This window comes from Strigops habroptila, chromosome 3 (assembly GCF_004027225.2).
Source record: "Strigops habroptila isolate Jane chromosome 3, bStrHab1.2.pri, whole genome shotgun sequence".
NCBI classification, from domain to species: Eukaryota; Metazoa; Chordata; class Aves; order Psittaciformes; family Psittacidae; genus Strigops; species Strigops habroptila.
The window spans coordinates 52089002-52113850 of NC_044279.2; the positions used below are offsets into that span (position 1 = coordinate 52089002).

The 24849-nt window shown below is 41.0% G+C and overlaps 1 protein-coding gene across 3 annotated transcripts in view; it reads left to right on the top strand.

Annotated features, from left to right (window-relative positions):
* LOC115605689 (potassium voltage-gated channel subfamily A member 5-like) overlaps nt 1–24849 on the top strand; it is a 131329-nt gene that overhangs the window by 4914 nt on the left and 101566 nt on the right. The window contains exon 2 of one of the 3 annotated variants that reach the window (XM_030480487.1): nt 23300–23428. The exons of the other annotated variants lie outside the window; for them this stretch is intronic. The gene's annotated coding sequence lies outside the window, so the exon portion shown is untranslated. The remainder of the gene's footprint in view (nt 1–23299; nt 23429–24849) is intronic. 3 annotated transcript variants of the gene reach the window in all.

Below are 24849 nucleotides of genomic sequence, written 5' to 3' on the forward strand. Positions count from 1 at the left end.
CGTTCAGTAGCAGTGGACTGTTAAGTTATCACAACTGCTTGTTGAACTGTTCTGCATGTTTGCAGACATACCACAGGACTTGGTCTTGCAAGGTGCTGGGGCCTTTTAATTTCCCACTGGAACCAATCTGCAAAATGCTGCTCTGGATTCCAGCGTACGTACCCTGCTGTAACACAGACTAGAATTCTTCCCAATCAAGACCAAGCTCTGAGAGCAGAATACTCTGATTGCTGCAAAGGGTTATATGCAAGCTTGTCGAATCATTCCTCCACCTTCAGTTAGAACATGCTGCATATTTCCATAATAAACAAACAGAACTTTACAATAAAAAGAAAACCAAGTATTCTCAAAATATGGTTAAAAATATTTGTTTGGACTGGCTTTCTAAACAGTTGTCAAGCACAGTTCAGGCAAACTCGGCTTTGACACCTTCTTTACAAGGATGCATAATTTCTATTGGCTTATACGGCAGTAAAGGATTTGCTTTCTAATGAGAGAGGTTGTTGCCAGAAACTGGGTAATATGACCAGAAACATGGTTTGATCCCAGTTCAGCAAAGCACTTAGCTTGGGCTCAGCTTTAAGCGTCTGCTTAAGTAAAGCATTGTACAGCAGGTATTTTTGTATGCACTGATCTTTGAGATAGTTATTTAAAAGATGAACTACATACTCTGCTGAAACTTTTGAGCCATCAGTTCCCATTGGACTTTGGTGCAAATATTTACGTGCATGGTACAGTCTGTGAGCCTGAAAACAAGTGATGGTGCAGGACACTGTAAATCAGAGCACCAGATCCTTAACACAGAAAGAGTGCCTCTTCCTGCAGCCACTGCTTGCTCATCAGAGCAGTCGTTTTGACATGGACAGTTGCAGACTGAGTACTAGCATTGTCTGCATGAAGAATTGCACCTTTGGCGCAGATGAGAGTGTAATTGCACTTTCCAGCAGTGAGAACCAGCTTTATCCCTAATTGATTTTGGTGTCAAGAAGCTTCATTGAGTTCAGTAAGCAGCATGCGTCTGTGGGATACAAACAGTGCAGAAGCCTTGTAACATGCTGATGCAAATTGCTGCTGCAGAAGTATATGAGAGAAGGAGAGACCCAAATCATTCTCAGAAAGCTCCTGCAGATGTGAAACAGGAAGAGAGTCTGGGCTACATATGCCAATTCCAGGCTCATTAAAAGAAGGAAATCTGTCCAAATCGTTATTGATTTTGTGTTAGCTGACCTGGAATGAATAGCAAGCTGAATAAAACCTCTTTGAAATAGCAAAAGCAACAAGATACCAGAGCTTAATGAACAGCAAATCATTGCAAATGTAAAAAAAACCAAGAACAAAACCAAACCAAACCAACCAACCAAACCCCAAACCCAAAAAGAACAAAGCTGAAAACCAACACTTTTTTGTAAACTTCCTTTACTAGGAGCTACATCACAGAATATTTCTCACCCCATGCATGCCTGTATGCCATAGTTAGTAATGGCTTGTTGTTACATGCGGGACAGTATGTACTGAAATGCATTAGCCTTCCATTCTTCCATTTTGGGGATGCTGAAGTGGATATTCTTTTGTGTCACTAGTAATGTTGGTTTAGTTTGCTTAGCCTGGCCCCAAGGGGAGTCTACATTCCCATTTTACTTTTCCGTCATTCTAAAAAATAGTAAAAACTAGCGGTTACGTAACTCCTTTCATCTCCTAGCTCTTTATGAACAATAGTACAATGATCTTCTATATACAAGCATTGTAAAGAAAAGGCTGTGGGAGGGAGGGAAAACCAAGCCTTTCAAAGGGAGAAAGGGCAGGAAAGGCACGAAAATGAGTGGGCTTGGCTGGACTGGGACATCTAAAACATGAGATCTCAGAGGGGGAAGCGGGGAGAGGAGGAGAGAGATTCACCCTGTGGTCTCTGTCCTGGTCTCTTGCATGGCTGTTGGTGGCTCTGCAGGCAAGGGCTGTGTGCCAGCATTTGTGCACTGTGACCCGTCTGGTGGGGTCACTGAACACAGAGGCAGAGTTAATGCTGCTTTGAGCAGCACAAACAAATCCCTCTTTTGTGTGCTCTTTTTATTTGGACTCTGTGAGGAGAAAATGGCACTTCTGCTGGCTGTTCCCTGGTGTTTCATGCTGCAAACGCTGCTGTTCTGGTGGTGGTGGTAGTGGGGCTCTTGAGTCACACAGCGCACTGAGCGTTGCTCTGAAGTAGCTTCCCTTCTCCATGCACTAGCTGTTCACCTCTCATTAGGTAACAAAGCAAATAGCAGTGCACTTTTAGTCTCAGGGAAGAGAGGTATGTGTGCAAAAAGCCTTTCTCTTCTGTAACGTATCAGTTAAATGTATTAGTTGTAACCTAAACCAGGGAGACCATTTAGCAGCACACAACAGTGCCACTTAGCTGTAGTGACAGCTACCTCTGTGAGATTTGTTCAGGTCATTTGGCAAGATGTCATGACCGGTAGTGAAATTTGACAAGGCCTGCATGCAGATTACTGCCACACTTAGGGAATAACAAAAGGAGGGCTTTAAAGACCTAATCAAGACTTTGGTCTTGCTACTTGGCCAGTAATGGGATCAATATGTTGTATGGTAGTCAGTGTGTCAGAGAGACCTCGCTTAATAACAAGGTTGATCCTGCTGAAGACAGAGGGACAGCCAGGAAACTGTGAAATAAACGTTTAACAGCATCTGCCACCCTTTGGTGCAGCTTTAGCCTGTCATGTGACCACCAGTTTCACTAACCTCCCTTCATAGGCTAACTTAGCTACAAATGTTTAAAAAATGGAAGAGAAATCAGATTTCCTTTATAATAATATAGCCTATACAAAAATCAAAATCATTGTTCCACAATCTTTCTGCCAAGGCTTATATTATATTCATCATTTCAAAATATTTTTTTAGAACATGCCATTTAGTGTATTTGTAGCTTTGGTACAGTTTGGGGGGGGGTGTTCTTGCTGTATGCATTAACCGCTCCTCTTGTCAGTTTGTTAAATTTCTGTTGCTCTTGCCTTAATTTGAGACCTAAGGGTGCTGATACTCTTCAGTGAACCTGGGTTATACTGTCTGACGTCCGTATGTCAACTCACAGTAGGAATAAACAGTAACTCCAGTAACTACCTGTGGCTCCATTGGCCGGAATATCCCCCATATTTGTATGATGAAATATTGTGAAAAATGTGGGTATTGTATCATTAAAATAATATGAAATAAGAAGCTTTATGTTAACTGGAATAGGAAAAAACTAAAGCTCATAACAATATGACTAAAGAAATAATTGAAATTAGAAGTTGCAAAGATAAATATCAACTTGTTTAAGGAAATAGAATAACATTAATATACAATTAGTATATATAGTGCCGTGCTTTTTCACTTCTGTAATCCAGTAATGTAGTGTCCTTATTTGATACTTCTTGATTCCCAGATATCTATACTCTTATTTTTGCCAGGGATGAAAAAGACAAAACCAGAGGCAGACCCAGAGCTGTTGTGAACCAGTGCCTTGAAGATGGCTTGTTTACCTGAAAGCATTTTTTTTGCTTTTCTCGGTAATACCGATTGATGCAATAAAAGCTCATTTGTTTCTTCATAAGTACTACAAGTAAGCATGTTTGTATAGTTAGCATAGCTTGGCTGAAATCACCTAAGGGTTGAAACCAGTAACTACAGTACTAGATTTTCATCACAGTATCAGCACTCCCTAACTTTGCTTTGTTCCCCACTGTTGTAAATGCATGGGGCTTAATTTTGTGCTTGTACCAACTCATATGCCCTCTGTAAGGTAATCACAGATTTTTGCCTATGTGATGAATCTGATTCAGCAAAGAGTTTGCCATTCAGCACTGTAAAATCCCACTCCAGGGCACAATGAACAGGTAGTCCAATTTAGGACTAGCTCTGCATCGCCAGCTTTGGGGCTTTCTTTAAGAACTTTATGCTAAGGACAGATATCTGAATTCTGTTCTTATTGATGCCTGGCTAAATCCAAATCAGATTGGATGTTAAATGTTAAAATCCAATGGCTCGGACTGCAATCTTGTTTCCATTGTTCTAAAAGAGATGCAACATCCTTTGTTTTCAGTGAATTTCTTCTTATTTGGCTTGATGTGATATGAGAATGAGGAGGCCCTTTCCAGTGGAACAGTGTTGCTTCAAATTTGCAGCAAATTGATTCGATTTTCAGAAGTGACCTGATCTAACAGTAAAATTACAAACCTTCCTAGCTGGCAACGAAGTGTTTTCATCAGAGCATGGGCTTCCCATCACACACAGTCTATATGATTACTGCAGAATTAATAATTTTCAAAATAGAATTTAACATTTACCCAAAGTAATCTGCAATTTCTCTTCCGTATTAGGAATTCACTCATGTGCACTGTCATGAGGAGGATGTTTCCAAAGAAATCAGTGCAGGTTTTAACACTTGTCTGACATGCAGAAGATGAAAAAGAAAGATATATCTAGTTTCTGTTTTTCAGCTGCAGTGTGCCATGGAGACTGTCATCTGTGATCTTGTGGGAAACAGCTCTTAAGCAGCCAGAGATAACTGCATTTCTTTAAAAAAATTCTGTGTTGGTTTCTCCTCTGTAGTTTATGTCACCAATTGCAGTCCTTCTCACATGAATAATGACTTAGACTCAGGGTTCCCCAGTCTTCACTAGTATTATCTGAGAAGATGCAGATCTAAGATGAAGAGTTGCTTCTGAAAATGGGGGTGATACGCATTTTTGCCTTCTCTTCCAACTCCAGTATTTTGTTCTTGGAATACCCTGACTCTTACCCTTTGTATTAATACCTCACTGCTCACTTCTTCCCTTCCCTTTTGTCACACAGTATACTTGATAGTGATAGCAGTCGTTACTGCAAAGCAGTAAGTGGCAGGGCTGTCCTGCTGCTGTACGTAGTAGATGTGATTAGTGCTGGGCATTCCACAGCTGCCTTCCTTCAGTTCCACGTGGATGTGTTGCTAGAGATGATTGTGTTAAAGTTGACATAGGAAAGCAGGTTGCTAGAGAAGCCACCTTGGATGGAAATGCTGTAATAATTCCCCTCTCAGGGCAGTGGAAATTCTTCTCCAGTTGTCTGACGTTGAAATATACTTCTGTCAGATCATGTTTCTAACCCAGGCCAGGCAGTGGTGGTTTCCTGTAGGTGAGGAGTACAATAGAACCTTGCAGCCTTTCTCGTGAGAATACAGTTGCATAGTAAATACTCGTATTTTGGGTTGCAATTTGTATGAAGGCGCTGGAGGAAAAGGTGCAATTTAAATATACTAGATTGGTAGCACAGCTGTCTAAGGGTCTGAGGTATGTACAGGCAGCAGAGGTTGGTAACATTAAATTCTTTTATATGGTTGCATTTTAATGATGGTATCCTAGCACTTAATAATTCCCCCAGAAAATCTCACAAATCCATACCAGAGTTTTCTTTGCGCCCTCCAGAGTTAGTAGGGATTAGTTAGGTTCTACCATACTTAATTCTGTCAAGCAAGTTCAAAAAATTTGAAACCTCTTCCACCTCCTCTTCCTCTGCCTCTTACCTGTTTAAGTGTAATGCATGTGACGGGGGGGAGGGGCAGCTGAAAATTATTTGAATTATTTAAGCAGTATAGCATTATAATTTTTTTCTGCCTTGTTTAAAGTGATTTAAAAATCTGAGGGGGTGTAATTGTGGGAAGGCTTTAATGTGAATTCGCAGAGCAAATTTTATGAGTTCTTTAGTGCAGAAAACTATAACTAATTTTCAAGGCAGTGCTGCATAAAAGGCTTATTTAAAAAAAGGTTGGTGTGAAAATACATGGTTGTTGTTATTATTTTTTAATATGCAATTAATTCTTGGAATGTTTTAATTAGGAAATATAATCTTTAACATGCTGAGAAATTCTGGCCATGCAAGAGAATGAGGTGCAGAAACAGTCAGTATGGAGGGTGACAAAGATTGTTCTGGGAAGGAATATCCTCTAGCTAAAGCTTAGACACTGTGCTTTGAAGGACAAAACGTTCCTCAAGCCAAATAAGAAGCAAAGGTAAGAGCATGAGTCTATAGCTGAGATATCAGGGCATTTGCCTAGGAAAGGGATGGTGTCTTCTGGATTTTATTCTGGATTTTATTCTGGATTTCAGCTACTGGGCAAAATACCTACACGATGTCTCTCAGGATCATGTTTTAAAAGTCTGTGCAGTGCTTTGAAAGAAAGGATACAGGTATCTGTCTTTAGGAGAGTGTGCATAAGTGTAGATTCAAAGCAGACACTGGCATCTTCCTGCAGGCCTGGTGGAGTAAGTCCCAGTAAATAGCAGAATTTTCGTCAAATTCCTTTTGCCCACTTCTCTGGTAGGATATCTCTAAGTGACCTAGTCATTGGGTTACAGTGCTAACTTTAGTGGCTCTGGTGCCAGTATGTTGAATATTTAGAAATGTCCCGAATCTTCCTGTGGGCAAAAACTGTATCCAAGGCATTTCAGTCTGGATTTCTCTGGAGCTGAGATGAGAACAGTACCAGTTCTTCAGAGGCCCTATCTATCTCTGAAGCACAGATGCGCACTGACAGGTATGTGTAGCTTACTCACATATAGTGGTTGCAACAGGTAAACTATTGCAGTAATGCAAATTTTATTATTACACAATGGAGAAAAAATATTTAACATTAGAAGCTAATTATTTTTCTAACTTGATCTGCTAGTTTTGCTCTGATAGCAAAATTCTTTTGACTGCATAACATAGTGTTCCCAAGGTTGTCCTGATTAGGTTTTGGAGGATTTTGTTTTTGTCAAATTTTAACTGTCTTCTTGACATTCTGAATTGAAATCATTTTAAGCAGCTGCTGGAAGAGTACCAGGGATGTAAGAAGGATATCAGTGATGCATACTGATAATGGAGCAGAGGCTGAGGAGCGTAGAATTTTGGAGCATGAGAAAGAATCTTTCTGGGAGGCTTGGAAACACTGTGCATTTCAAAATGGAATTTGCACTGCTTCTTGCTAGTGGAAAATGGGGTAGGTTCTGTACTTAATAAGGAAGCTGGATATTCCACTAAGGAGGAGATACGAATTCTCATAGACATCCTGACTGCATCTATATTAGAAAATGAAATGTGCCCAGGAGCATTCTCTGTCACTGAGGCCAATTGGCATGCAACAGCCTGTGTTCATATTGTTAGAGTCTCCCTCTAAAACAAGGTGGCTGGAGGCAGACTGCCTAATGGGCTCAGTTCTTGGCCTGTGGTGATTGCCAGATTGTACCTAGAAAGTAATTGAAAGAAAGGTCTCTGGTACAAACTTACAAGTGTGACCAGGAGCCTTTAACAGTATAGTTTACTGTGATTATTGCCTGGGAACATTCCCTCAAACTGTTTAACTGACAAGTGTAGAAGTTGCTCAGTTTCACACTTTCGGCTGAGAAGTATGACCTCCTTTGATGCTACATGGCATCTTGCCCTCAGGCAATTTCTTGGAGTATCTCAAAAGCTTTACGCATTCCCCCATTGGTACTTTCTTACCTTAAACAATAATCAGCCTCTATTCATTGAGCACAATTATTTCTGCAGCAATCTGTTCTCATCTACTTCTGCTTCCACCTGAGCTCATGTATATGCAACTATACTAAAAGGCGCCACACCCTATCGCACCCCCCACCCCCCCGACTTTTTAAGTGCAAATGGAGGAGCACAAGTGAATCTGACAGTGAGAGCGGGATACTGTTGCTTTGTTTTTTGTCTGACTGATTTTCCTCTTTGCATAGCCCTAGTGTAGGCTATAACTTCTGTTTCAGTCACTGCATCTTGTAATTCTGCTTAGGAACTATGATACAGTTGAGGACCTGGTAGCCAAGCGCAGCCCCTGTTCTTGCTGTCTGCCAGGCTACACTAGACAATAACTGGAAATGAAAAATAAGACACAAACAAACAAGGAAGGGGGTAGGGACATGTTCCTACCTGCATGCAAAGAAATTCAGGCAGGATGAGACCTGCAGAGATCTCACTGAGGCCAGCCTCCTTCCCAAAGAGATAGTCAGTCTCACCTAAACGATGTTCTGCAGATGTTTGCCTGGTCTGTACCTGACAGGCCCTTCTGTGCTGGTCCATGTTTTTTACACAGTGGGTTAAGTTTACTTCTCTTTGCATATATGCTAAAAAGGAGAATTTGATCCTAAACTAATAGCAACCTGAAAGGGGAGTAACTAAGGGTCAAAATAAATACATTCTTCTGAGTGGTGTTAGCTTCCAAATGGCTTTGACTTCTCTAAAGCCATTGTAGTAGCCTCAGAAAAATGTGTGCGCAATTGAAGACTGGTCTGAAAGCATCAGCAAGCTTCCCTTACAGAGCACTGGGATTTTGAATGTAATACTGGAAGCAAAACTATTACAAGCATGTGTAACTGTATTACTGCTTCTAATGCTGTAGAAACCATGGACATGGAACAGCACTGGAACACTGTAACTTCAAGCTGAATCTATATGCTAGCAAGTTGCTCTGCTGTGGCCCCCAGGGACTGGAACATTGGTTAAGTTCAGTCAGACTGAGAAGTAAGAGTGCACGTCTAGAAGTAAACTTCCACTTGAAATCTTTTCTGACACTGTAATTCTTGGATCTTGACAGCTCTAACTGCAATAGTTCAAGATGTTAATGCTGTCAACCACTCCAACAAGCAAATCCAGATTAAGGGACCACTAAGGACAGGTGGACCTATGAATAGGCTTTCATTTGTAGTTTTTGCATAGGAAAGCATCCCATATGATCTTCCACTGAACATAGGCCTTCTCCTAATTACTCAGTTTTCTCCTTTGTCTCACTCCTCTGACAAAGGTTGTCATCCTTCAGTAGGAGTGGCAGGACAAGACTTGTGAAGGACTCTTTAATGAAGGCAGATGTTCTAGACAATAAAACTTGCTGACTGAGGAATTTCTGCTGTAGGGGTGATTTCCTCCAGCAGATGAGTGGGTCAATGGCTTAGTGTGGGGGTCATCTCTTAGGTGACTGTAGCAAATACCACCAAAACTTGGGGTCTGGAATGCTGAGGTCCACCACCCGGAAAGTCTGATGAAACTTTTTATGTCAGGGCATCAGTCTTTAAGTTGTTTTTAACAATGAGTAAGGATAAAACCTCTGTTAGTCATAGTTATGTATTATTCAATGTTTAGAGACAGGATACATACTTAAAATCAACATGTAAAAAACCATGTAGATCTGCAAGAAAGCAAAAGTATAATTCAAGACCCAAACTTATCTTGGAGGTAAGTGAACAAAATCATCATTGAAGCCGGTAAGAGGAGGGGGCCTTTCTATTAATTTACCCTAGCAAGAGAAGCATTGAGAAGCAAAAGAATTACCCTAGCAAAAGTCATTATTGCAGCATTCATGGACAGTGAAATATGTATTTAAAGTATTTCAGAAACACATCCCTGCTCTCTGTTCATTCTGTAATTATGGCTTAGTCCTGCTGAAGTCAACTTGTGTTCCATTTCAGGAATCCTACTCAGATAGACTTGAGGGCTGCAGTCATACCCTTTGTTTTCTTTGAGCTTTGACAGGCTGAATTAAATAGAGATCTCTCTTACAGTGATAGCATGCTGACAGCATGTGCTGTGGGGAAAAGAGAGTGTGGAAACAATATTGCTTATTCCTGAACTCAACTTGCAAAATGGCAGCATAGCATGTCTTGTTCGTCTACACTAGTTTCTCAGGCGAAGCAGATGATGCTGGGAAGGTGTGTGAAGGGTCCAGATTTGGAAGAGAAAATAATCAGAGATGGATGACGGGAACAAAATGCTCAAGCCAAAATGGTTCCTCCCTTGGGAAGCTCTCCCACAGTCAGATGTAGTGATGTTTAGCTGTCTGGTTTTAATTCCAGGACTGCAAAGAGAGCATGGCTCTTAAGGCCCTGCTGGGGACCTTTTTTGTCTCCTGTTGAGTAACGAACCCAAACATGCAGGAATCGGGCCTGAATAAGAATCTCACATACCATCACTTCTCATCCCTGAAACCCATACTATTCCTTTGTCTGATTCTCTAATCAAATTGTCATGGGTGTAAACTCACACTTTAAAATTTCCTCCTGTTTTTCGTAGAGCACAGAGGCAGGAGCCAATGTAACATACTTTGAATTTGTTTTCCTTTTTAGAAGGGGCTTGCCTTTTGGATTATGTTTTTTTTTCCTGGGCTAATGTACATCTGATGTCAGGCTTCCCAGATGAGAGTGGTTAGACTGGCGTTGACATTTTTAGAAATATGTGCGAATGGAAAAATATCCTGGGAGTGCTGCCAGCGGCTGATTCTGTAAAGTTTGAGTCTCTGTTGAATAGGAAACATGAGCCAGGTACCTTCACTGAAAAGAAGCCTTACTCATGAAGTGTCTCTCTACTCAGGTGTGTGCCATACACACCTAAAGAAGGGGCAGGAGGGAATTCCTGCAGGCTGTGACTCATTCAGGCAGCACTCAATTCCCCTTTCTGACCAGATGATAAACAGCCAGTTAGCATCTTTCCCAATTGGGGGAACAAGTACAGCAAAAGATCCTGGCAAAAAATGGATTTTCCAAGGTTTAACTCCAAGGATAACAAAGTGGTTCAGACAAATCTTCCTGATCCGTGACTGTTCCTTCCAGTTTGGTGCTGACATGACTGGGACAAAACAGCGTAGAGCTGAGCTGTTGTGCAGTGAATCAAGCCTCCAGCTTTCCATTTCACAGTGAGGTGGTGGAATTTGGAGGATGAGTGCAGCTGATTAATGGTGCTATGAATGTCAATAATTTTTATAGGCTTTGCAGTATGCTCATTTTAACTGCCTCATCAGACCAAATGTCTTGTTAACGGATAGTAGGCTTGCACACAGTGCAGGTCAAATGCTGCTCGCCCTTGAAGAGAAGCAAACCACCCCAAGTGAGCAGGGGATTGCATGGGGTTAAACCAGTGCAGGACGTGCTCTAAGGGTGCAGTATCAGTCCTCACTGGGAACAGATTGGCTATGTCTATATCCAGGGCTACAGCCAGCTCCTGCTGAGCTGCTGGCTCTGTTGAGTTTGGATGTCAGCAGGAGCCTGGAGCCAGGAGCTGGTGCTTTTCACTAAGGCAAAACAGTGCTCAGTGAGTGGCAGGGCCTTGCAGCTCCAGCTGAGCCCAGTGCTAAGCCCAGTCTGCTGACTGGCAGCCTCTTGCCTCTGTGAGCAGCAGAATCTGCTGAGCTGCCTCATGTCTCTCCTAGTGCTTTGGTGGGCATAACACATGCAGTCATCCCTCCGCTCTCCCCTAACACGAAGCAGGATGCTTGCTTGCAGCATTGTCTTTGCATGCTATCGTTCTCCCAGTGCTCTCTCTCATTTTTAGAGTTATCAGTCTCTTACTCATCCTCATCTCTCCTCTGACATGCTGATAGGGCTTCGTGGGTGTGGTTATGCCTGGTGCTGCATATACCAGCCCATGTGCTATTGAGTGCAATACTTTGACTTTGGCAGGGCTCCCTGGGCCAGCTCTTGTTGTAAATGGTGCCTCACACAGGGACACTGTGGCTCAGTGGTGGCCTTAGCAGGAAGTGTAGATACAGCTATTTTCACACATCGTTTGCTGGTGGGATTGCTCTGTATCTGCTGCGTGGAGCACCACAGAAATAGATTGTATCAGCTTTACAGACAACAGTATGTTGAACTGAACTGGGTTCGCTCTGATTCATTCTGGAGAAGGGTTTGGTGGTTTCCAAGGGAAACAAGTTTCTTTAGTCACTCTTTTATTTGACAGTAACTTCTGAGCTTGCTGGCTATTTTCAACCAAATTTGACAGAAGGACACCAGCCTTGAAGAAATATTTTGGGGTTTTTTTCAACTTTTGTAAAGGTAGCTGACTGCATGGGGGAAAGAAAGACCTGAGTTAACCCCGCTTCTCTTAGGAAAAAGCTGTGGCATTAGATCTCTTAAATTGTTGCCCTATCAAAACAGGAAAGACATGGTGAATGAAATACACTAACAGCCTGGGTATCTTCACAGACGTCTTTGAAATGCAGCAAATATTGTTTAGATGGGATTTTTAGAATAACAGCGAGAAGCGGAGCTGTGCTTAGTAAGAAGGCAAATAGTGGCTTGCATATTGAGACAGAGTTCCTTCCTTCTAGTATATTTTCAAAATAATTTTCAGGCTTCTAACTTGTTCTGAAGTCTGTTTTGTTTCGAGGGGATGGGAGAAGAGGAGGGACAGAGAGCCCTCTTGATTTCAGTGAGTTTGGAGTCAGGTTCCTCATCATCCATCTTACACCATCCTGGTGTTCTACAAGTTGAAACAAAACCTTGAAATTAAAGCTCATATGCTTTTCTGCTGCAATAAAGTGGTGAGTATGGAGGGGTAGGAAGAAGGGAGAGAAGAGTTTACAAGACTGGATCTTTTCTACTGGACTTTAAATAGACTGGATTTAAGTAGATTGGCTTGCACGCCCCTTAGCAGCCCTGCACAGCGGCAGTACTAGCTGCAGCTTCTTTACTTCCTGGAACTAATAGCTCATCCTTTTTGCTTTTCTAAGCATAAGGCACTCTGCAAAGAGTTGATTCTTCCCTACTCGCTAACCAACTATCCGTACATATTATGCTCACCAGTGGCATTTGCTATAGGACTTTGTGGCCTGTTTAGAAAGTAGAAAGGAAGAAAAGCAAAACATACTACTGTGCTGTGTTTAAGACTGGATCTGAAAAGCATAACTGAGTTCTAAACAGCTTTCCCAAGATCAAAGAGTGCTGGGGTGCAAAACAGAAGGCACATTTCCTGATGGGGAGGCTAATACCTTAATTTTAAAGACCCTATGTGTTCACACTTTTTGCCCATATGTTTTACAGTCATAAATTAAAATGAAAATGTAAGGTATACCTAGCCAAAATAACTGCTCTCTGGTAGGGTAGCTGTTACATGCATTTTTCTGTGTTATCTGCAAACATGTTTATCACTCTAATCACTAGGCTTTAATCTTCTGGTCTAGCTAATGCAATCTGTTTTATTTAGATTCTTATACTGTGTTCATAACCGATTCTGTGGATGAGACCCTTCCAATGATGCCAAAAGAGGCTAATAGCCCTGTGCATTTGTTCTCTCAGCCTTTCCTCTTGAGAGCTGTGAGCAGTGAAGCAGCTGGGGTATTTAAAAAGAAAATATAGATACATATGCATTAGCATTATGTGATTTCTGAGAAGAAAGTACATTTTGGAGTTTGTTCTTTATCCTCCAAACTTTGGCCCTGTCCCAAAGGAGGTGTTTTCTCCTGGTCCCTAATGGTTGGAGGTTTTGCTGTGCGTGAAGAAGAAATGCACTCGCTGTAACTAGCAACTTGGAGCTCTTAGCTGTTCTTTTCAATATGTCGGGCCAAGGTTCTGTTTCCTCAGGGGACAATTCTAGGGCCAGTTCTGTTCAATGTGTTTATCAATGATCTGGGTGCAGGAGTTAAATGCACCATTAGCAAGTCTGCTGATGATACCAAACTGGGAGGTGCTGTTGACTCTCTGGAGGGACTGGAGGCCTTGCAGAGGGATCTAGCTTGGAGCATTGGGCTATGATTGAGGGGATGAAAATTAACAAGTCAAAATCTGTATTCTGCACCTAGGATAGAGTAATGCCAGGCACAAGTATAAACTGGGAGAGGAGTGGCTGGCGAGCAGCCCTGCAGAGAGAGATCTGGGGGTGCTGGTTGATAGCAGTGCACCCTGGCAGCCAAAAGGGCAAACTGCATCCTGGGATGCGTCAAACACAGCTAGCCAAAAGAGGTGATCATCCTGCTATATTGAGCATTGGTGCAGCCTCACCTTGTGTGCTGAGTGTAGTTCTGTGTCCCACGATTTAAGAAGGATGTGAAGGTCCTTGAATGTGTCCAGAGAAGGGCAACAAAGCTGGTGGAAGGGCTGGAAGGCATGTCTTGTGAGGAGCAGCCAATGACTCTGGGTTTGTCTGGTTTGAAGGAGGCTAAGGGAGGACCTCATTGCTCTCTGCAGCTTCCTGAGGAGGGAAAGTGGTGAGGGAGATGCTGGTCTCTTCTCCCTGGTATTCAGTAACAGAACTCTTGGGAATGGTTCAAAACTGTGCCATAGGAGGTTCAGACATGACATTGGGAAGCAGTTCTTTACTGAGAGCATGGTGAAACCTTGGAACAGGCTTCCTAGAGAAGTGGTTTATGCTCCAAGCCTGTCAGTGTTTAAGACGCACTTGGACAATGCACTTAATATCCTTTAAATGTTGCTCAGCCCTGCAATGGTCAGGCAGTTGGACTAGATGATTGTCGGTCCTTTCCAACTGAAAATATTCTATTTGCTGTTTTCTAATCTATTTGCTAAAGGATCACCCTGAAGGCAGACAGTTAAACTTGATTGGTTCATGTACAGACAGGGATTAGAAAGCATTTGATCTGCTGATGTCGTTAAAAAGACTGCAGCATTTTGTCATCATATAGTGATGGACTTCTTGTGAAATCTCTTCAAAAACACTGGGAGCTGCTCAGTAGATCAGACACTAGCAATATCTCTAACTTTATACCATGCAAATTATGCAGGATCTCTAACAAGCCAAAGGTAAACAGGAAGAGCCCCACATTTGAAATCTGATTTTTAAATTAATCTTCTGATACTGTGAAGTCTGACTCATGCTTGTTGAATACTCAGCCTATCCTATTCTGTCAAAAAGCAGCCTTATTTTGAATGGTAGGAAATGCTGTAGGAGGCTGCAGAAGAGGGGCAGAAGCCCTAACATCCTGACCTTGTAGCCAGTGAAGACTTATAGGTTCTAGAGAAATCCTCAGTAAAAGCCTTGTGCGTGATTTGTTTTCCCTCTGTAGTGTTTTATCACTGCAAAATAAATCTAACAATCCACTGCAAAACAAGTAGAACATAATCTGCCATTTTTTCTTGACCATTTCGAAATAGTCTGCTAGAATAGCCAAAGAATGGTGTGCAGGCAGGCTGCAAAATCATTTTGCATGAAGGGATTTAAAAAAGCTTCCCCAAAAGCTACGTACAAGTTATTAACTCACACTTGGGGAACATCTGCCTAGTGGCTTTTCAAAATAATGCTGTAAGCACACAGGCTAAAGGCAAGCAATATCTTACAAAAGCGTATTTTCGAGAAAAAATAAAAAAAGGCAAATCCCCAAATAGTTGAGTATAACATTTTGTTATACCCAAAGGTCATGAATCATAGGGTAGTTGGGAGCAGAAGTTTATCTGGGGCATTGCCACAGCATATGTATGTTCTGAGAATCATCTTGTAGTTTCTATTGCAGAATTTTGACCTGGTTTGGTGCAGCTACATTTGCTTGGGAAACTGCAGTGTATGTAACAGGGACATTGCTATGGCTCTTCAGACTTTACAATCAGGAATTTACAGCGATTTTCCTGCTGTAGAGAAAGACCAGGCATTGGAGATAGGTTTTTTCTAAAGCTGTAAGTCTTCATCTACATGGGAACACTTGAGAAGCGTAATCTGAAAGAAAAATAGCTAGATATGAGGTACGATGACTTGAAATGGAGCATACTCCTCTGTCAATAATCATGTTTGGAATAAAGGTAGGCCTAACTTGTGTAACTTAGTCCACTTCAGAGTACTAAAACAAGTTCAATCTTTATTATTTTAAAAGCAAATCACTGTGCAGGGACTAACTGCAACAAACATGGCTTTTCCCTGGGTAGACAAACCCCATTTTTAAAAGTCATCTGAGAAGTCAGGAAAGACACTGAAAGTGATTGGAAAACAGACATGCCATCTCTATGATTTGTTATACACAAAGAGCAGAATTCAGCAAGGTGCTGAGTAATATTTGGTTTAGGTGCTAAAATCTTGTTGTCATCTGTGGATGTTGAAGGCAATTGTTTTCAGCCATGATGAAGTACAGATGGCATTGAGAATGACCTGTGCTGCTCAATACGCAGATATATCATAGCTCTTATCAAATTTCATGGGTATTGAATGGAGAGTAACTTAATCCTGTAAGGTATGAAAAAACTTTACCATTCTTAGCTGCAAAACATGCTGATGACTGGAACTTAGGCCAGAGAGATGCCTACTTCACCCTTATTTGATTCAAATTGTGTTGGACTCTGAAGGCCTGTTCCTCTGCTGTGGAATTGAACAGAAGTTTTCCAACTGGCTTCAGCAGATGTAGGTTTGAATAGCACTGCTTCTGCTTTTGGTAAACTTCCCCACTGCTGGTTGGACGGAGTAGCAGTCTGTCTGAATCTTGTTCTGAATAAGTGAAAACCATCACAGAGCGTGCACTTTGAAAAAGGGTAGGCAGGAGATAATTATTGTTCACTGTCACCTCTGAGCCTAAATGATGATTCAGTCTGTTTCTGTGCTCTCTAGAAAGGCATCTAAGGCTGGGTGTCACTATCAGTAGATGATGCTTAACCTGGAAAAAATGGAGCTGCAGAAAGTAGAAGGAATTTAGGAATTTGAGGAAAATGGGACTTTTAGACTTTCCTGAAGAAAACATCTCAGGGGTTGTAAGTAATAAATTGATGTTTAAAGGCCTTGTGTATCATCACAGCATGCCATGCTAGTACTAAGTATTTGAAAAGATAGTTGGAATAGCAATCCATGTTTTTACTGTCTGTAGTTTGTAATCTGGATATTTTTGTAAGCGTCCTGTCACTTTGGAATTCAGCTAAGTTTTTGGCATGTATGATTGCATGTATCACTAATTCTATAGCTTAATTACAGTTTGTGTAAAAAAGGAATTCCTTTCCTGTTTTTAAATTTCCTCCCTCATATGTTATTCACTTTTCCTGGATCTATTAATTTTTTTTTTCAGAGAGCAAAAAATCCCAGCCTATCTAATTTACCAAGTTCTATATTGCATACATTTTGCCCAGAGTCTTCTTATTTGTATCCTTTATAGGGCAAAAATCCAGTTTTTCCAACAACTTTCAATATGACAGTTTCTTGAGGCTCTGGATCATTAGCATGTTTCCTGTAAGTCTTTTCATCTATTCTGAGTTTCAACATCTAAAGCTGCACACAGGATCCCAAAAGGGGCTGATACACTGATTAAGGAAAAGATGACATGACATTTTCAGCTTTGTTCTCTTTTCCACATGCACCTTATCATCTTTGTAGCTTTGACTGCAGCTTGCATAGCTATCACAAGCCTTCACTTTGCTAGTAATGAAGGCCTTGTCTACACTGATGGTCTTTCTTAGTAACTGAAGGAGAGCACTGACCTGAAGTGATGGCAGCCAGGTCTCTTCAAACTTCACTGTGGCAAGTGTCAGGCTGATTCAGATTTAAATGCTAAATTTGGGCTAGCTTCTTGTAAACAGCTTGTATAGACATATCCAGAGGCGCTCAAGCCCTTTTTCAGAACATATGCAAACATTTAGATCTCTGTAATACATGTGAGGACTTTTTCTTTACAAATGTTGTGGTTCCAAGTTTCATTGGCCAATCTGGTGTGTATTCATCTAGCTCTTTCCTCTTTCCCTGAAGGAATCTCTCAAGATTCCTTTTCATCACAACTACTGTAAATAAATTGAGCATTTGCAGGCAACTCTATCTCACTTCTGTCCTTCCAGAGAAAATGTAAATATTCAGTGAAACAAGATCATTGGGACCTTTGCCTGGTCTTCTCCCATGATTACACCAGATGTGTCACTGACAGTGGACATTCAGCCTCATTAAGGCACATACAGACTTCACAGGAACAAATGATTAATGCATTAACATGCATTGGACATTCAGCCTCATTAAAGCACGTACAGACTTCACAGGAACAAATGACTAATGCATTAACATGCATTGACTGTCCTTTGAATACAAACTAGAAGGTTATGACCTTCTAGATGCTGGGATCTAGTTATTTCTCTAGATTTCAGAAGGCCAAGCTAGGCCGTCGAGTACTTTAATTTAAGAGGGACAATAGAGAATGCTATTGGGCACTGACTGTGTCCACTAGCTGTTCTGAGTGCAGTAATCTTATTTCTGAGATGCTGAAGTACTGTAATGAAAGTAAAACTGTGTGTCTTGGCTGTGGGTGTGTGGGACTGTCCTGCAACATGCTTTCATCTTTTGCTCATTTTCAATTTGTGAATGGTCTGGTTCTTTGTACAACCAGCAAAGCCTTTAGCGAGACTGCCTTCTCAAGCTGTCCTGCTAGTTTTGACAGCCTCTGTGAGGACACAACACCTCCTACAGGCTCTAGCAACACCTGTTGAAGTTAAATGCTGTCAGACTCAACAGTGCCTTGCCAGCCTGAATTTGCCTTTGCCTAGGCAGCTGGGAGCTGCAAGACCAGAAACCTGACCTAATACCACGTTATATTTGTTTCAGTAAATGCTGTGTTTTTCTGATGGGATTGTGCTCTTGGTCTACATTCCCCCTTCACAGAGAAACAGCCTGCCCTCACAGGTCCTGTGTAGAAGCAGGAACAGAGGAAAAGCAATGCCTCAGCATGATTGCTCTCATATTGCTGAACGTATCAGGCCAATCTAATTAAACTGTATGCATGGAAATGAAAGAGCTAGTCTAACCCTTACCATGGCAGTCAAAGTGTGCAGTTTAGGTAATTGCCATTGTTTGTCTTAAAAACAATAGTCCCAGTCCTGATGCAGTTGAAGACACTTGGCACTACGTTACTGACTTCACGGGGGTCAGAACTGAGCTCAGTGTTCTATTTTAGACAGAGCACAGTTCAAGGCAAGGATACTGATCTCTGTCAATAAAACTGAATCCAGTTGCCACAGCATCGGATAATTTCTTAGGAAAGTTTTGTTTGTTTCAGTATCAATACTGGGTTTCAGAGATATATTTGCTGAATTGTTCTTTTGGTAAAACGCCTTAATAAGCAAGTCTGTTTGTTTGCTCTCCATCTGGTGCTGATCTTACTTAAAATACAGTGAGATTGGCAACTAATTCATTCATGGACAGGATAAGTTCAAATGTTGCATAAATCAGTTGATACTGGTAAGTCCAAAACTTTCTTGTAGTTTCTTGAAAAAAAACCCCCTAAGTATGAACCTTTCCTCTTAGAAACTCTTTGTAAGATGAAGAAATATCTCACACAGTTCTGGTGCTGAAATAGCAAGTTGTGATGTTTGGGTTTTGCAGATTCTTTTCCTATTAATTCTTGCTCCAAATATAGTACTATACTTGTCTTGAAGCTGGTTACACTTATTGTCCAAGGTAAAATTCTTGCACTTTAAAGATTCGGTTTTATCTGTAAGGATTTAATCTTGCATCAATAACTTGAAGTGCTTTCCAGTGATGCACTGGGCAAGCAACTATCATCCTTCTTTATTGGTTTCAGTGCCAGATAACATTTATATCCAATGGTGGGCGTCCATTTGCCATTAAGATGCAGTTACGGGAGACGCAGTGTACAGATGTTAGGCAATTTGATCAATTCTATCCAGAAATTATCGTGATTATCTGTATTGTAGGATTGAGTTTACCTTCTAGGTCCCAGCTCCTTCTGAATCACTATCAGAAAATTATACTAGGATGTTTGATCCTCCCCGAATTTCTACTAAATATCTTGTTTAAAATGAGCATGGTAAATACACTAGCAGATAAAGATGAAACTTCCCAGGCCTAGAATTAAAATGAGTTCAGAAGAGAAAAGTACATCCATGGTTTTATTGCTTAACAGTGACAAAAAGCATTTTTTTCCAGGTAAGGATGTAAATACCCAAACTTGAAATCTGTATTGACACACACCAACAGTCACCAACAGTCATAGCAGAATCAGAGCTTCGCTGACCTTCTCATTAAAAGATAAGGATGGAAAAGGAGATTGGTCTTGATATCTCAGGGTATCAGAGATGAATGAAACCTCCTGAGGCCTTTAAGTAGTGAGAAGAAACTGTGGGCTGCTCTATTTGACAGCCAGTTGACCAAAGTCCTTTACAACCCACATTAGAGTTCACTGTATACTGTATTCCCCACCCAATAATTTGTTTTCCTTTTTCCATCAACTCCAACCATGTGATTTTTCATGTGAGATGAAAGGAGGATAGTACATCTCATCAGCATGAATCAACAGTAGATGCTCAGATTCAAGTTCTTCATCAGAATGCTGCCAACTTGGGGTTTGATCTGGCTCTTTAAAATTCCAAGTGGATATCTGCTAAAGGGTTGGAGTTGTACTGTTGCACTCTTTTTGCTCCCCACAGGTGATCCCATCCAGTGCCTAACATGTATCAAAGAATAGCACAGGCCAAGCTTCATTCAGTCTCCTGGCTGCTTCATCTGTGAATGTGGCAAGACAGAAATCCTCCCTCTTAACTTCTCTTTCGTGATTTTCTGCTGTACGATTGATAGTGTTCACTATTATCTTGTGAAGTCACATTGAGCGAGACCATTCTTTGCATTGTTTCAGCTAGTAACATGCTTAGTGATCCAGAATGCTAGTCCAGAAAAAAAATTGTACAACTGCCATTCAAGATACGTGTTTTTTCAGCCTACACTGCCCTGTAGCCCATCAGCCACATACAAACAGCTATCACAAAGAGATTTTAAAAGACCAGCCTGCTCAATGTTGTAGAAACTGCAAGTTATTATCGCCCAGAGATGGTAAAAAGCCCATCTGACGAGAAAACCTTTCCCAGAGAGCACAGTTCTCAAGAAGCCTTATGCAAAAAGTAGTGAATGACAGGATTAATACTGAGATTATAATACGTTACATTACAATTCTCTTGCAAGTGAAGTTAGAGAGGAACAAACAAATCAATTTTCCCCATTACTTCTCATAAAAAAGTATATTTTTACTGAAGTAATAACAAGTACCAGTTTCAAATTTAAGAGAAACATTGGGACAATTGAAGCAGAATAAATACTACCCACCAAAATTGAAAGGCCTGTTTCAATGAAAAATGTCTCTTCTGTGGACCTAACATCCTCTGAAGAAAATGGTTCACTGAGGGAGTCCCCTGCTTTGCTCTACCCAGTATACCAGTTGACTACAAATGAGCAGAATAGACTGTGCCCCTGCATCTGCTTTTCCTTGTGTTTGGAGGAGACAAGTGGGCAGAAGTGCAAAGACCCAGACCCAGTCTCATGTGAATGGAGAGCTCCTCCTTACAAGTGGTTTTCTGGCTGTTCTGAGCAATTGCTTTCCTGGTCTTTTGTGCCTCTGAGATGGTAAGACAAAGCTGAAAAGTAAGATATTGTAAGAGGCCCACTTAACGTGTACAGTCAGCTTAGAACTGCTGCAGACAAATACAGGTTCAGGACAAGAGGCCACAGCTCAGGACAATGTAACTCTAAAGGACAGCTGACATGAATTTGACAAGCAAAAACTTGTTGTTTAAGTCAGTAGTACCAAGGACCCTATCTATGGAACAGAAAGCTCACAGCTGCTCACAGCAGGACACTGCTGCTTTAACAAGATTTTCTCTGGCTGCTCCAATTCCCTTCAGCCTTTTTTATGTGGGTGTTTTGGTTGTTTTTTTTTTTTTTTTGTTTGGTTTTTTTTTTTTTAATCATCTTTCAAACTGCAGCAGCATTTGTTGCTGTGAGGTGCTGACTCTAGTGGAAGAGATTCTAGTGGAAGCTTTTATCGCAGTTTGCACAGGCTTCATTTTAGGTCACTAATCACATCCTCCTAAGGCTCTCCTCAGGCCCTTGCACTGATTGTCCTTCAGCTGGAGGAATTGTCTTAGAGAAATGACATGACTGGTGTGTTGAGGTCACGTTTCTAGATTGAGGGTGGACTAAGGGAAGCTTCTGCCCTTTGGATTCAGGGAAGACCTGACATTTGGATGTGGTGTGGATGTGCAAGCCTTCAGTCTTCCTTCTCATCATGCACATCTGCTGCCTTCCAGGCAGCCAGTTACGTGCGGCATGGACAACAAGAAGAGAGAGCAGAGGATGTGATGGGTGACTTGAGCTGGGTGTCTGGATGCTGAGCAGCAAAGTGTCTCTGATGGATTAGGCTTCTTCACCAATAAAAGATTAATTGACTATTCTCTAAGTTACCATGAGAAATCCACATGAAGGACTTGAGGTGACAAGGTAGAAAGTTTGCCCCAAGGCAGATTTGGAGAACAAAGCAGTCATAGAAATAAAACATTCTTTATGTTTTCCAATGTTACCTATGTAACCACATTTGACAGAGTGGAAAAGTAAGTGGCCAGGGGATCTAAAAACATGAAGTGAAAGGGAGTTGAGATCCTGCAGATTACTTTGTGTAGATACATTCCAAGGTCCTTAGAGACCTTGGTCTGGTCATTGATCTAGTACGTACGTGAGAGTAATCTTTCTGCTGAGTGGAATTTTCATCCCTGATTTAGGATTTTATTTCCCTTTTCCCACATAAATGCCTTTTTTGGTAAGATGTAGATACTCTGTGGCCAAGGCTTCTTTGATTCCTTCCAATGAAGTTCATATTTTAAAGTGACAGGGCAAAAAAGGAGAAAACATGACCTTCTAGCCAGAGATTTACTAGTTATTTTCTGGTAAGAATATTTTTAGAAGGATGTTATGGTGTCCAGTTGCTGATTCAGGTGTTATTGAAGTATTCCCTCTAGCCTCAGAAACATTTGCTGTTAATATAAAGAGTGAACCCTCTGTGATCTTGGCTTCTGACTGGTTAGAAAGTGTCCTCAAGAAGATGGAAAGTTCAGATACAGGCAGATGGGATTCTTTAGCAAGGGCTCCTAACACTCAACTAGGATGTAAGAGAAAATAATTATGCTTCCTCTGAACATCCTAATTCCTGGGTTGTGGTAGAACTTAAGTTCCTAACTAGTGAACCATATTACTTCAGGATTTAAACAGATGCCAGAGCCTAGGTGCTTGGGAAACTGAGTCCACTAAGAAATATGAGTGCAGGATTATACAGCAACAGACTGAACTGGGATTTTGATGTTCTACATTTTGGGTCACAGTAGGTATGCATGCAATTAGAAAGGATTTAAGCATCTAATTCTTCTTGTGACCTGGCCTTCCTATCTCACATCAAGTAACTGTGGTTTGGCCTCATGAAGCATAATATATCCTTGATGGTCAGTCTAGTGTGGCATGGAAGACCATATCTCTGATGTGATAAAGTTAATGAAGAAAAGTGTAAGGAACAGCTCTTTTACTGATGTTGAATTTCATTAACCTGTCTCACAAGAGCCCTTTATCACCTCACAGAATGAGTCCTGTAATTTTTCTATAGGCTTGTGCAATGTCAGCTTTTCTTGTGACTATCTGTAACTTGGAATGGTTTTGCCACCTTATATCCAGCCACATCACCAACGCTATAAAAACAGAACTGCAACCCTCACAAATAGTAAAGATAATTTGCTAAAGAGGCTGCAAGAGTCAGAGCAGTTATGTGATAAATCAGTAAGTGATGTTGTCTCTCTTTGTTTTTAAGAGTGACCTGGAGCTCATGCAGTAGCGCTGTTCTCCACATGGCTTTCCACAGCATCGTCTTCCGTAACACCAGTGCGCCACGAGACTGAGACAGAAATTCTAGTGTGGGGAGGGTGTGAGTCATGAGATGGTGAGTGAAAGAAACAGCAGGATAAAAATAACAGAGCACAGTGTGATGCTTAATATTAATCTCTTACCCTGTGTTATCCTATCTTGCATTACATATACTACTATGTTATGTTGTAGATGCTCTACTGCTCAAAACAGATCTCTATGCTACTCTGAAAGATTATGCCTCAGGATGCCAGATTGCAGGGACTTCTAATACTCATGCCTTTAAGTTGGCTGAAATTTCTCAATCAAGAAGTTCCTGCAATAGAAAATATATCATCAAAGAGTATCAAAATGCCACTTCTGCAACAGTCATATTTTTCATATTTTATATGAAAACATCAAGTTCAGTTAGTTTAACCTCAATTGAATAAATTTATATATTCAAAAATTAAAGTTATATCTCTTTTAAAGTCCCTCTCTTTTTCCAACCATTTTTTTTTTTTATTCTTCCTTCAGGAGGAGGAAAGAAAGAAAACAAATATGAAAATACTGTGAAAAAAAATGACATAAAATTCATCTTTGATTCTAACTATCATGAATTAGTTGGAAAAAAAAAGTAGAAAAAATAGAATCAGTAAAATCAGAAGAAAAGCCAGGTATTTTATGTTGAAACGTGAATCCATAGTTTTCTACTCAAATCTGCCATTCAGTTCTGGCTGAGCTTCATTCTGAGATCACTCAAAACAAAATCAGGAGCTCTTCTATGGAGTTATTGTTTTCAGCTCAGCTAGTTTAAAGTATCTAACCCAGTCACCTTGACATCTCTATAATCACTGGAGCAAGGCAGTGATCTTCAGAGAGCTATTCAGAGCTTAGGAAGCCTGTTACCATGTTAGTTTTCGATTCAGTCAGGAATATGGGCATCATAAAGACATCAGGAGATTTCCTTTGACTTCAAAGGGTGCCAGCTCGGGCACTGAGTCTTCACTGCAGATTAACACATAGACAGCTCTTTTGATAGAAACTGTCTTTGTTATTTGGAAGTGGGGAGAAATGTTTATTTTGTTTCACACAGATGCAGTTCAGAATCTTTCAAATGGATTTCACTCTGCTTTTTTTTAACATGTAAATCACCTTGGGGCTTTGTCAGCGCTGTGGAAAACTGCCAAAATTGGGGAACATACAAACAAATGACAGGGCAACCTTCTCTGACAATCAGTGAGGCAGCTGTGTGGTCCCCATGCTGCAGCATTCAGATTGTGAATGACCAGTCTTTGCAGAGCTGTTTCTCTTTGCCCTTCCAGGGCTGCCTGGTGAAGTGAAGCATTTGCACAAACGCTGAAAAAAGACACCATTTAATCATAATTGATTTAAGGTCACTTGATTTAAGGCAGGTGAGTGTGTAAAGTAGTATGGTTTAGGTATGCACTTAGGGTCAAAATGCTACTTGCTCCCTTTCAGACCCTGTTGAAACCAATTTCTTTGATCCCCCCAAGT